Source organism: Hyperolius riggenbachi, chromosome 11 (genome assembly GCF_040937935.1).
Source record: "Hyperolius riggenbachi isolate aHypRig1 chromosome 11, aHypRig1.pri, whole genome shotgun sequence".
In the NCBI taxonomy this organism is placed as follows: domain Eukaryota; kingdom Metazoa; phylum Chordata; class Amphibia; order Anura; family Hyperoliidae; genus Hyperolius; species Hyperolius riggenbachi.
Window position 1 is genome coordinate 206,438,837 of NC_090656.1, and position 12,002 is coordinate 206,450,838.

A 12,002-nucleotide genomic window follows, 5' to 3' on the forward strand; every position below is an offset into this window, starting at 1 on the left:
CATACCTCCCTTAAAATAATTCAGTATTTAACCCACAGGAGACCAGATTCCATGCCATAGGGACCTTTAAGAAACTGGTTAGTAATGAATTTAGGGAGGTGGCAGAAAGAAAATATTCAGGGGTGAGACGCAAATGGCAAAAGAATTACTGGACAACAAAGGACCGGTAATCCGACCAGCAGACAAGGAGGGAGGAGTGGTGGTCATTAATAAAGACCAGTACACTCGGGAGCTTGACAGGTTGGAATATGATGTGGATAACTATGAAAAGCTCAATGGTAACCCTATTCTAAAATACATGTATGAAGGCTGTTGAGGGATGGCCTGGATGCAGGGTTTCTGGTGATGCAGAATTTCGATTCCTGCTCCCCAACGCACCTCACGTCCCAGTCATCTATCAGGTCCCCAAGATTCACAAGGACCCTATCAATCCCCCGGAAAGACCCATCTTAGGTGGTATAGGGTCTGTGACCTAGGTGGTATAGGGTCTGTGACCCCTAGACTGAGGCAGAACCTTGATACTTTGTTGCAGCCACTGGTGACCAAGCTTCCATGTGTCCTAAAGGACACAAAACATACACTACAGATGGTAGAGGGACAATATGTGAAGGAAGGGGGGGGGGGGCACTCCTGGTCACAGCGGACGTCTCCTCACTCTACATCAGTATTCCCCCTCCTAAATATTACATGGAGAAGGAGGGGGAATTACCCACAGAGTGGAGAGAGTTTTTTTTATTAAAGTATTTAAAGGACAACTGAGAGGGATATGGAAGCAGCCATATTTATTTCCATTTAAGCAATACCAGTTGCCTGGCTATCCTGCTGGTCCTCTGCCTCTAATACTTTTAGCCATAGACCCTGAACAAGCATGCAGCAGGTCAGGTGTTTCTGACATTATTGTCAGATCTGACAAGATTAGCTGCTTGCTTTTTCCTGGTCTTATTCAGACAATTCTACAGCCAAGTAGATCAGCAAGGCTGCCAGGCAACTGGTATTGTTTAAAAGGAAATAAATATGGCAGCCTCCATATCCCTCTCACTTCAGTCGTCCTTTAAATTTGCACTACACAGGAAATTTTTTTGGCACGGGGGGGATTTTTTCAGCCAACACAGGGGTTGTGCGATTGTTTATGGGGAAATGAGAAGAGGGGATCTTGACAAGTCACTTAAGCATGAGGGGTGCTCTCCTGGAAAAGGTATATACAGTGCTGCCCATAATTATTCATATCCCTGGCAAATTTTTACTTAGTTCCTTTTATTCAACTAGCAAGTAATTTGTTGAAGGGAAATTACATGAGAGTCTGCCAAAAGATAATAAAACGATGTACAAGAGGCATTATTGTGGAAAAAAATGCTCATCTTTTATTTACATTTGAGCAAACAGTGTCCAGTGCAAAATTATTCATACCCTTCTCAATAATCAATAGAAAAGCCTATTACAGCAATCAAACCCTTCCTATAAGTGCAGACCAGCTTTTTGCATGTCTCTACAGGTATTTTTGCTCATTCATCTTTAGCAATGAGTTCAAAATCTTTGAGGTTGGAGGGGTTTCTTGCCATCACCCTGATCTTTAGCTCCCTCCACAGATTCTCAATTGGATTCAAGTCAGGACTCTGGCTGGGCCACTCCAAAACATTAATGTTGTTGGCTGCTAACCATTTCTTCACTACTTTTGCTGTGTGTTTTGGGTCATTGTCATGCTGAAATGTCCACTGGTGTCAAAGGCCAAGTTTCTCTGCAGACTGCCTGATGTCGTTGAGAATCCTCATGTATAACTCGTTTTTCATGATGCCGTTTACTGTGATTAGGTTCCCTGGTCCATTGGCTGAAAAACACCCCCAAACCATTAGGTTCCCACCACCATGTTTGACAGTGGGGATGGTGTTCTTTGGATTGAAGGCTTCTCCTTTTTTACGCCAAACAAAGGAAACAGTGTGATGAAACAATTCAATGTTTGTTTCATCTGACCATAACACAGAAAACCAGAAGTCTTCTTCTTTGCCCAGATGAGCATTTGCAAAGGCCAAATGAGATTTTGTGTGGTCTTATCTGGAGAAGTGGTGTCCTCCTTGGTCTGCATCCGTGGAACCCAGCAGTGTACAGTGTCCGTCGGATTGTCTGCCTTGAGACATTGCCACCAGCAGAGCCCAGGATGGCCTTGGTGGTGATGCTTGTAATCTTTTTCACCTCTCTTACAATCCTCCTGGCCAGCACAGGTGTCCCTTTTGGCACACGACCACGTCATCTTAGATTTCCCACAGTGCGGAACATCTTGTATTTTTTTTTTTTATATAATACTTTGCACTGTAGCCACTGGAACTTGAAAACCTTTAGAAATGGCCTTGTAGCACTTTCCTGACTTGTGAGCAGCCACAATGCCGCAGGTCCTCACTGAGCTCCTTTGTCTTAGCCATGACAGTCCGCAAACCAGCTGCAGAGAGCTGCTGTTTTTCACCTGTTCAGTTGACTAAAACAGCTGTTCCCAATTAATCAGGGTAATTAGGATGCTTTAGAATAGCTTGGACTATTTGGCATGGTATAGAACTTTGGATTTTCCCACAGACTGTGACAGTTTGTGAAGCATATGAATAATTTTGGACTGGACACTTTTTGCTCAAATGTAAATAAAAGCTGAGAAACGTTCTTTTCTCCTCCACATAATACTTCTTGTACATCGTCTTATTATCTTTTGGGAGACACTCATGTCATTTCCCATCACAAAATTACTTGCTGGTGACTCCCAGTCCCTTCAGGTGCAGATGCCGACCTCGCCAGGTTGGCATCTTCTTGCGCTCCAGCGTGCGGCTCACTGAGTCGCACAGACGTCATCTGGACTGTACTATACAGGTGCAGAACTAATGCGCCTGCGCAGTACAGTCCGGCTGACGTCCGCGCGACTATGTGAGCCACACGTTGGAGCGCAAGTAGGCCTCTTGTACCGGAGAGGACCTCGGGCCACCGGCGGGCAGCGGAGCTGCAGCAAGGGCACAGGACAGCTGCAAGGGGCTGGAGGAAGGCCCAGGTAAATTATTTTTTTGATTTGTAGTCTTCCTGGACGTGTCCTTTAAGGTAACCAATTGAAATGGATACATAACGACAAAAAGTGGGCATCACCCAAATTGGATTAAAAATGTCTCTAAAGGACAATTCATAAGGATGAAGAGAAACTGTAGTAGTATGGAGGATTTTGAAAAACAGTCACTTATTTTAAAAACTAGATTTATGGAGAAAGGGTATGGGGAAGATTTCCTTGAGGCCAGAAACCCACTAGGAATGATTTTCTGAGTGCTTTGATATTTGAAACCTCTTGCTAATGTAATGCTATGGGTGTGATCCCACTTAAGCGATGTGATTTTATAAAAATCCCCCATAGCATTGCATTAGCAAGAGCTTTTTCAAATCAATAGCGATTAGAAATCACTCCTAGTGGGTTTCTGGCCTGACATAGAATTGGATAAGGTCAGACAGACTGACAAGAGGGAACTAAAAAAAATCGAACAATAATCATTACTGGGTTTAGTACCCAAAACAAAGCATAGGAAGACATGTTTCCACTACACGTGAATTCTGGATGCCGGAAAACTGACTCCAATGAATGCCTATGGGCCTGTTTCCACTAAACGTGATTTTTCTGATGCAGATTTTCCCATAGGCAGTCATTGGAGTCAGTTTTCTGCATCCAGAATCCGCGTATAGTAGAAATAGGCCCTGAATAAGCAGTGGGAGATCCTACTTTCAGAAACAGAACTGAGGAAAATACTACCAAATGAACCTAAGTTTATCTACAGAAAAGCACCCGATATGAAGAACATGTTAGCACTAGAGATGTCGCGAACCTCCGATTTTCGGTTCGCGAACCAGGTTCGCGAACTTCCGCAGAAGGTTCGGTTCGCGGAAAAATTCGCGAACCGCAATAGACTTCAATGGGGAGGCGAACTTTGAAAAATAGAAAAAATTATGCTGGCCACAAAAGTGATGGAAAAGATGTTTCAAGGGGTCTAACACCTGGAGGGGGGCATGGCGGAGTGGGATACATGACAAAAGTCCCGGTGAAAAATCTGGATGTGACGCAAAGCAGCGTTTTAAGGGCAGAAATCACATTGAATGCTAAATTGGAGGCATAAAGTGCTTTACAACATCTTGCATGTGTATACATCAAACAGGGAGTGTAATTAGTGTACTGCTTCACACTGACACACCAAACTCACTGTGTAACGCACCGCAAACAGCTGTTTGTGTAGTGACGGCCATGCTGGACTACTGTGCAACATGGCGTGATTGCTCTTCCTCACTCAGTGATGTCAGGTAATGTGTGACTTCCTTCTCAACTTTCCATGGCATTGTTAAAAAGCTTACGTTTTGTTTTTAATTTACATTTTCTACTTGCTGTGTACTTGTTCAGTACCGCTACAATGAGAATCCTGTGGAGGCGGGCAAGTCTGCCATTGTGACCCCGGGTAATGGCCGGGGAATGAGAGGTTTGAATCCGGTGTGGAGCCTGAGCAACGGCTACCACTACACATCCAAGGAGGGCAGCGGGCAGGCATGCACGCCCGCCCGCCCCGAGGTAGTGACCAAAAATAACAATACAGGAGGAGGACTTTCGAGGCCCTGCTGTGTATTTGAAATGAATGTACTTTAAATCCTTTAACGAGAACCAGTTATGGCGGGCAAAGATGACACCACATTCCTTTCACGAGAATCATATGGAGGCGGGCAAGTCTGTCATTTGTGACCCCGGGTAATGGCCGGGGAATGAGGGATGGAATCCGGTGTGGAGCCTGAGAAACGGCTACCACCACACATCCAAGGAGGGCAGCAGGTAGGCATGCACGCCCGCCCCGAGGTAGTGACCAAAAATAACAATACAGGAGGCGGACTTTCGAGGCCCTGCTGTGTATTTGAAATGAATGTACTTTAAATCCTTTAACGAGAACCAGTTATGGCGGGCAAAGATGACACCACATTCCTTTCACGAGAATCATATGGAGGCGGGCAAGTCTGTCATTTGTGACCCCGGGTAATGGCCGGGAAATGAGAGATGGAATCCGGTGTGGAGCCTGAGAAACGGCTACCACTACACATCCAAGGAGGGCAGCAGGTAGGCATGCACGCCCGCCCCGAGTTAGTGATCAAAAATAACAATACAGGAGGCGGACTTTCGAGGCCCTGCTGTGTATTTGAAATGAATTAACTTTAAATCCTTTAACGGGAATCCGTTATGGAGGGCAAGTCTGCCATTGTCACCGCGGGGAATGAAGGTTGGATTGCGGCCCGAAGTGGGAGCCTGCTGAGACCCATGCTGTAGCTGCCCTGACCGTGCTTTGCAGACCAGGCATCTGTGGTCAGATGGACCCTTGAGCCAGCGGAAGACAAACCAAGTCGAAAGCATTTGCCAAGAATGTTTTACGGAGGGCAAGTTTTTTTGCCCTTTTTTTAAATTTTTTGAAAATGATAGATGGTTGTATTTTTAAATTGTTTGAAAGTTTAGATGGTTGTATTTTTAAATTGTTTGAAAGTTTAGATGGTTGTATTTTTAAATTGTTTAAAAGTGTATCCATTCTTCCTCCCCCCCAGCCACGAACAATACCATGGGAACGTGGAGCAGCAGAAGCCCCCTGTGACGGCTGCCACGGTTGTTCTCCGCTGCTTGTCTTTTGAGGGGTGCTTCTTTTCCTCAGGTGTTCTTGCCATAGCTGTTTGTGCCTTCTCTCCAGGTGCCTTCGTAAAGCACTTGTCCCTACGTGACAGTTGGCTTTTCCACGGCTCAATTTTTGCTGGCAGAGACAACAGATGGCTTTGCTCCGATCTGAGACACACACGTGAAAAAATTTCCAAACCGCTGAGCCCCCCTGGGGTGATGGCGCTACGGTGGCATCAGCAGCAGCTGACGTTGAAGGGCATGTGTGCTCCCTGGCCATAGCTGGCGATACATGGCACCGGACACTGCCCCCAGCTGTTTCTGAGGACGAGCTCCCTCTGCTTCTATCATGGAGTCGTCTCCTCCTACTCCTCTCTGACTCCTCCTCTGAACTGTCCCCCTGGTCATCTCCTCTACCGGGAACATATGTGCTATCCGTATAATCGTCATCATAATCCTCCTGGCCAGCTGCGCTTTCCTCAGACACCTCCTCAAGTGCACCAACTTCAGGTGGTCCACCATCACCCCCATCCACACACGTTACGTCCATACTATCGCCACCTAACTCAGACGTATGAGGTGGTGTACCTGCGCCTTCTTGTTGTTGTTGCAGTAGTGGCTGGGAATCAGTGATTTCACCACCACCACCAAATAACTCCTGCGAAGTGTCAAATGCAGCGGATGTGGTGCTTGTTGTAGCGCTGGTGGCTGCGGGAGATGAGGTGTTCTGTGTTAAATACTCAATCACCTCCTCACGATTTTGGGAAGTGATGGCACGTGCCTTCTTCTAAGCACTGTATTTTGGGGCAGGTCCGCATGAAATCACAGCAACACCACCTCGCACAGCCACAGACCTGCCGGTGCCTGGTGGCCTTCCTCTGGGTCTGCCTCTACCTCTTCCTCTACCTGGTTTGTCCATTTTGTCCATCTCGGGGGTATGCTAGCTATATGCAGTGAGGTGGGTTCTCACTCAACACAACAGGTAGTTAGATGCAGTGAGCTGGGTTCACTCAACAGTAAAGGTACTTAAGATGCAGTGAGGTGGGTTCTCACTCAACACAACAGGTAGTTAGATGCAGTGAGGTGGCCAGGTGGGTTCACACTCAACACAACAGGTAGTTAGATGCAGTGAGCTGGGTTCACTCAACAGTAAAGGTACTTAAGATGCAGTGAGGTGGGTTCTCACTCAACACAACAGGTAGTTAGATGCAGTGAGGTGGCCAGGTGGGTTCTCACTCAACACAACAGGTAGTTAGATGCAGTGAGCTGGGTTCACTCAACAGTAAAGGTACTTAAGATGCAGTAAGGTGGGTTCTCACTCAACACAACAGGTAGTTAGATGCAGTGAGGTGGCCAGGTGGGTTCACACTCAACACAACAGGTAATTAGATGCAGTGAGCTGGGTTCACTCAACACAAGGCTAGGTATATGCAGTGATGAGGTGGGTTAAGTAAACACAACAGGTACTGGGTAGTTAGATGCAGTGAGCTGGGTTCACTCAACAGTAAAGGTACTTAAGATGCAGTGAGGTGGGTTCTCACTCAACACAACAGGTAGTTAGATGCAGTGAGGTGGCCAGGTGGGTTCACACTCAACACAACAGGTAGTTAGATGCAGTGAGCTGGGTTCACTCAACAGTAAAGGTACTTAAGATGCAGTGAGGTGGGTTCTCACTCAACACAACAGGTAGTTAGATGCAGTGAGGTGGCCAGGTGGGTTCACACTCAACACAACAGGTAATTAGATGCAGTGAGCTGGGTTCACTCAACACAAGGCTAGGTATATGCAGTGATGAGGTGGGTTAAGTAAACACAACAGGTACTGGGTAGTTAGATGCAGTGAGCTGGGTTCACTCAACAGTAAAGGTACTTAAGATGCAGTGAGGTGGGTTCTCACTCAACACAACAGGTAGTTAGATGCAGTGAGGTGGCCAGGTGGGTTCTCACTCAACACAACAGGTAGTTAGATGCAGTGAGCTGGGTTCACTCAACAGTAAAGGTACTTAAGATGCAGTGAGGTGGGTTCTCACTCAACACAACAGGTAGTTAGATGCAGTGAGGTGGCCAGGTGGGTTCACACTCAACACAACAGGTAATTAGATGCAGTGAGCTGGGTTCACTCAACACAAGGCTAGGTATATGCAGTGATGAGGTGGGTTAAGTAAACACAACAGGTACTGGGTAGTTAGATGCAGTGAGCTGGGTTCACTCAACAGTAAAGGTACTTAAGATGCAGTGAGGTGGGTTCTCACTCAACACAACAGGTAGTTAGATGCAGTGAGGTGGCCAGGTGGGTTCACACTCAACACAACAGGTAGTTAGATGCAGTGAGCTGGGTTCACTCAACAGTAAAGGTACTTAAGATGCAGTGAGGTGGGTTCTCACTCAACACAACAGGTAGTTAGATGCAGTGAGGTGGCCAGGTGGGTTCACACTCAACACAACAGGTAGTTAGATGCAGTGAGCTGGGTTCACTCAACACCACGCTAGGTATATGCAGTAATGATGTGGGTTAAGTAAACACAACAGGTACTGGGTAGTTAGATGCAGTGAGCTGGGTTCACTGAACAGTATACAGTAAAGGTACTTAAGATGCAGTGAGGTGGGTTCTCACTCAACACAACAGGTAGTTAGACTTAGATGCAGTGAGCTGGGTTCACTCAACACAACGCTAGGTATATGCAGTGATGAGGTGGGTTAAGTAAACACAACAGGTACTGGGTAGTTAGATGCAGTGAGCTGGGTTCACTCAACACAAAGCTAGGTATATGCAGTGATGAGGTGGGTTAAGTAAACACAACAGGTACTGGGGTATATGCAGTACTGGGTAGTACAATGTGCAGCTCCCTGTCACACACACAGGCAGTCAGTCACTGAATGTGCTGGGCTGCTGGCAGTGGCACACACACTATCAATTAGCAAGGCTGTGCATGCAACAAAAGTGTCAGAAAAAAAAAATGTACAGGTTGAGCTCTGAAAAGAGCTGTTGCTGGGTGCTTTAAAAGCAATATTAATCAGTCAGGAACAAGCAAAGCAGCCTAGAACCTAACTAATCTGTCCCTAAGAGAAAAAGTCTGCAGCAGCTGTCCCTTTCCTCTCTCTAGCAGGCACACGAGTGACTGTAATGGCCGCCGGAGGCTGCCTTATATAAGGGGGGGGGTGGGGCTCCAGGGCTTACTGTAGCCTGAATGGCTACAATGTGCCTGCTGACTGTGATGCAGAGGGTCAAAGTTGACCCTCATAGTGCATTATGGGGCGAATCGAACTTCCGGAAAAGTTCGCCTGGCGCAGGCGAACGCGAACCCCCAATGTTCGCCTGGAACCGTTCGCCGGCGAACCGTTCGGTACACCCCTAGTTAGCACCAAGTTGTGTTGAGCCTCCCCAAAAACCCCCAACGTTAACAGGTTGGCAGGGACCAGGTTTTTTGCGTACGTTAAAAAGGGGCGCTGGGAAAAAAGGGCGCGGGGTTTTAAACGATAAGCATGGATAACGTTTAAAAATGTATTTCGTTTAAAATTAATGTTTTATAAAGTTATAAATCATTAAATAATGTGCATTAAATCGGCAATTGTAAAAACGTTAATCTTTCGTTTAAATAGTGAAACGTATAATAACGTTTATTAAAAAAATTACTAAGTAACCCTCCCTGTACCTACCCCTAACCCCTAGACCCCCCTGTTGATGCCTAAACCTAAGACCCCCCCCTGTTGGTGCCTAAACCTAAGACCCCCTGTTGGTGCCTTAACCTAAGACCTCCCTGTTGGTGCCTAAACCTAAGACCCCCCTGTTGGTGCCTAAACATAAGACCCCCCTGTTGGTGCCTAAACCTAAGACCCCCCTGTTGGTGCCTAAACCTAAGACCCCCCTGGGATAAGCATTAATAACGTTTCAAAAACATATTGTGCGTTTTTTTCGTTTAAAAATAATGTAAAAAAAAATAAAATTGTACTGTTTTTCGTTTAAAAATAATGTTTGAAAAAAAATATTGTACTGTTTTTCGTTTAAAAATAATATTAAAAAATGTATAAATCATTAAATAATGTGTAATCATGAGAAGCAGTAATAAAACATTAAGTCTCCGGGCGCCGCTTTTAAAACGTTATTTTTCTCCGGCGCCCTTTTTTCCTATTGGGCGCCCATTAAACGATATTTATTATGGGAGTGAATGGCGGCGCCCGATTTGTCCACTAGCCTCCTGCGCCCTTTTTTACTGTTACCAGGTTTTTTCCCTTGTAGAGGATGTAAGGGATGTAGAGAAGGAAGGCCTAAAAGAAGGGAGATGGTAGTGGGAGCCTCTAACAATAAAACAATAAAAATCAGTTTATCACTTGTGCATATATATGCACTATGCATGTTACAGGTCCAGAGTTAGGACACCTACGAATACCCGGGTACTTCTGCGCAGTGTAGGTGACTACGCAAGAGAATGCATTATTTAGTAGGGATAGCACTGGTGCCTGGATGATTGATTCCTGTGCATGCATTTGTTTTGAACATTTGCATGTGAGTGTGCAAAGGGTGAACTGTTTTTTGCTTTTTCCCTTGTAGGGGATGTAAGGGATGCAGAGAAGCAAGGCCCAAAAGAATGTCTCACTTGTAATGACAAATTCATAGTGTACCTTGCATGGTGCCCTTGTGGACTCCAATATGTGGGGAGGACCACAAGGCCCCCAAAGGAAAGAATCTGGGAACATTTATGTAATATATTTAATGGACTGATGGGCCACTCACTATCGGCCCATTTTTAAAAAAAAGTCCATGGAAGAGTGCATGGTTAGAGAAATTTTGCAAAGGGAAACCAGATGGATATATTCACTGAATACATTGCGGCCTAAGAGAGATTAAAAGCAGACATAGATCTGATGTGCTTTTTCAGTAATGATTCAAAATGTTACGCAAGGGGTAAACTGCCACATACGCAAACCCAAGAGGAGGTGCCATCTTGATGGGTGGAGGTGGTGTGTAGTGAAGGGAATAAATAAAAAGGGGGGGGGGGAGGGGGGATGATTGGCACTATTTTGGAATTTGATTGTTTTTGACTTTTGGATTCATTTTTTAGGTTAATTGGCACCCCAGTGATGGATGCGGATGTATTTGTCATGTTGCCCATTCGTGGAATAACAATATTGCAATGTAATATGTCTTTACAGAGTACCAGAGATCTAAAAATAGCAAAAATCGATACTTCCCTCTGCATCCTCACGCGGTCTGTCATTCGGGTCCAGTCTGGGTCTACTGCGCAAGCGCGGACCTCTGTGTGATCGAGTCAGGAGAGATTACAGGTGGGCAGCATGGTGGCTTAGTGGTTAGCGGTCTTGCCTTGCAGTGCTGGGTCCCCGGTTCATATCCCAGCCAGGTCAACATCTGCAAGGAGTTTGTATGTTCTCCCCGTGTCTGGGTTTCCTCTGGGCACTCCGGTCTCCTCCCACATCCCAAAAACATACAGATAAGTTAATTGGCTTCCCCCTAAATTGGCCCTAGACTATCATACATACACTACACAATATAGACATATGACTATGGTAGGGATTAGAATGTGAGCTCCTCCGAGGGACAGTTAGTGACAAGACTATATATACTCTGTAAAGCGCTGCGGAAGATGTCGGCGCTATATAAATACTAAATAATAATAATAACAGCAGGTGGTGTAAATCTTACGCCGCTTCAGACTCAGGCAGCCACAGGTGCAGTGTAGGATCTACTAGCGGCAGTGCCCAGAAGGTTAAACAACTGATTTCAATGAGATTTCCACAGAAACCCAGAGGCACCTTAACCCATAGACAGTCCAGGCGGTGGCTTGGAGCGGAATGATGGGGAAGGCACAGTAAATTACTGTCAGAGCCGGTTCACACATGTCTTAAAAACGTATCCGTGGGATACCTTTTTAAAAACGCAGGAAGCGGATCCTATGTTAAATATAGGACCTGCTTCCACTTGTGCAGCAACATGGATCGCACACGGGTCCGCGTTGCACGGAAAGAAAACATCGCGGAGAGTCCAGACTTGACACATTTTCCAGAACTTGATGGGAAAACATGTCCAATGCAAGCCTATGAGAACTGACACTGTCTGCTCTCACTAGGCTAATAGCCGCAGCCGCGTCACCCGTTTTCATCGCATCCGCGCCGCCACCGTGACGTCATACTCACGTGTCCGCCATCCATCGCCGTCGCTCGGTCCTTCTAAACAGCCCGGGGGCCAACACAAAGCACATGGATTCTCCATTTAGCTGCAACAGACCAATGGGAATCCTCAGCAACAGAGAGAATTTTCATTGGTTCATGTTGAACCAATAAAAATTCTCCCTGTTGCTAGGCAGAATTGGCCTGTTGCAGCCTATGGAGAGCCATGCTTCTGCTGG